The sequence below is a fragment of the Oryzias melastigma genome, linkage group LG18, assembly GCF_002922805.2.
Source record: "Oryzias melastigma strain HK-1 linkage group LG18, ASM292280v2, whole genome shotgun sequence".
NCBI lineage: Eukaryota > Metazoa > Chordata > Actinopteri > Beloniformes > Adrianichthyidae > Oryzias > Oryzias melastigma.
In genome coordinates this window covers 21,122,612-21,125,193 of record NC_050529.1, presented here as the reverse complement: position 1 = coordinate 21,125,193, position 2,582 = coordinate 21,122,612, and the positions used below count along the sequence as shown (strand labels likewise).

General features: G+C 47.2%; 1 protein-coding gene across 3 annotated transcripts in view; it reads left to right on the top strand.

Moving 5' to 3' along the window:
• sorcs2 (sortilin-related VPS10 domain containing receptor 2) overlaps nucleotides 1-2,582 on the top strand; it is a 310,471-nt gene that overhangs the window by 230,131 nt on the left and 77,758 nt on the right. The window lies entirely within an intron of this gene.

Genomic DNA, 2,582 nt, shown 5'->3' with positions numbered 1-2,582 from the left:
GACATTTTGCACCAAACCTCCCACCCAGCTAAGGCAAGTAGGCCCCATATGGTTTAGAAGTGGGCAGAAATTGTGGGCCCTGAATGGGTTTGTCCACAATTTCTATGGTTGCCCCACCTGTGTTTGTCCACATTAGCTTAAGTGGCTATGCTAACCAGTCGCCCGGTGGACAGCAGAACGAGCTCCGCTGTCCAGGGGCCAACAGAGCTAGCTCAGTACGCGTCCCACGGTTCGGTACGGAATTTTTCATGGTACGCATTTTATTTATTCAGAACCACTGTGAGCTGCCCTTAGCATGTGTCAGAGTATTCATGTCTTGCTGAGCCTGTTCCCTCTCTCCCCCTCCCTGGCAGAAACTACTTTGCCTCTTCCCCGTAGGCAGAGCCCAAAAGCTAAAAACAATAGAATTTAGCTAAATGCCACAACCAAGGCAGTCATAGCTAGGGGGGGCGAATGCAGTAGTTCTGTGGCCGACAACGTGCTCGTGCACCGGCTATGTCAGCGCGCGTTCGGGCGGCCACTTTCATTGGGGAGTTGATGCAAACGAGCATAGAGCAGAATATCAGACTTCTCCGCGCATTTTCATGGACTTTTCACTGAATGTGGCCGCTTGGCGCTGATGCAGCCGGTGTGTGAGCAGCTTCTGGCTCATGTTTAAAGATGCTCCACCAACACTAAAACCTGCGGTGTGAAAACATCTAGGGTTCACCGTCAAATATGAGGATCAGGGAGCGAAATGCATTAACAAGAAGTACAATGTCTGCTAGGTTTGCATCATCTCTATATCGTACCATGTGGGAAACACGTCCAACATGACCGCCCATCTCTGACATCATCACCCAGCCCCGTCACTGTCTAAAAGTTAAACAACTAACACAATCAAAACATCCCAGATATATTTCAAGACTTATATTGTTACCTCAGATAAACACAAGAAAATATCTGACACCATCAGAGTGTTTATTGCTAAAGCTCTGCCGTCTTTTTCAGTGGCTGATAATGAGGGGCTTTGTCATTTAATGAAAACAGTTGGCCCACAATATAGTGTACCAGCACGTCCATATTTCACAGAAGAATCTATGTATACCTGCACATTATGAACAAGTGCGCAAAGAGATTGAAAACAACTTAGTAAAAATGCACAACTTTCCATGTACAGCTGGACTTCACAGGCAGCAGAGATGTATCTCTGTGTAAATGTTCATTATATGACGGCCCTCACACTGGAACATTAATAGTGCAGTACTGCAGAATGTCAAGACTAAAGAGCACAGCTTAGATTGTTGAAGTTTATTATATTCATGCTTACAAGTATTGAGGACTGAGGCACTTTTACATTTGATTAAATTGTACGCAAGTTTTAATGTTTACAAGTTTAGAAGAGTTCTATTTAAGTGTCATTCTGCAATAAGTGCCGAAAGATGTGCACTTGGAAAAAAAACTGATTTCTTTGTTATCTGGTTTCACTTTGTAAAAGAAATCATAATCTGTGGAATAAAAGGATTTCAGTTTTTTTTTTTTGTTCAATACGTATTGAACCACAACCCTCGTATCGAGGTACGTATCGAACCGTGACCCTCGTATCGAGGTACGTATCGAACCGTGACCTTCGTCTCGAGGTACGTATCGAACCGTGACCTTCGTCTCGAGGTACGTATCGAACCGCGACCCTCGTATCGAGGTACGTATCGAACCGTGACCCTATCGAGGTCCGTATCGAACCGCGACCCTCGGATTGAGGTACGTATCGAACCGTGACCCTCGTATCGAGGTACGTATCGAACTGCGACCCTCGTATAAAAGTACGTATCGAAGCGCGACCCTCGTATCGAGCTACGTATCGAAGCGCAACCCTCTTATCGAGGTACGTCTCGAACCGCGACCCTCGTTCGAGCTACGTATCAAACCACGACCCTCGTATTGAGGTACGTGTCGAACCGTGACCCTATCGAGGTATGTATCGAACCGTGACCCTCATATGGAGGTACGTATCAAACCACAACCCTCTTATCGAGATACGTATTGAACTCAACCCTCGTATCGAGGTACGTATCGAACCGTGACCCTCGTATCGAGGTACGTATCGAACCGTGACCCTTATATTGAGGTAGGTATCAACCGTGACCCTCGTATCGAGGTACGTATCGAACCGTGACCCTCGTATTGAGGTACGTATTTAACCGCAACCCTCATATCGAGCTACGTATCGAAGCACAACCCTCGTATCGAGGTACGTATCGAACCGCGACCCTCTTATCGAGGTACGTATCGAACCGCGACCCTCGTATCGAGGTACGTATCGAACCATGACTCTACCGAGGTACGTATCGAACCGCGACCCTCGTATCGAGGTACATATCGAACCGTGACCCTCGTATCGAGGTACGTATCGAACCGCAACCCTCGTATCGAGGTACATATCGAACCGTGACCCTCTTATCGAGGTACGTATCGAACCGTGACCCTCGTATCAAGGTACGTATCGAACCGCGGCCCTCATATGGAGCTACATATCGAACCGCGACCCTTGTATCGAGGTACGTATTGAACCGTGAGCAAACGGTATCGTTGCATCCCTAGTT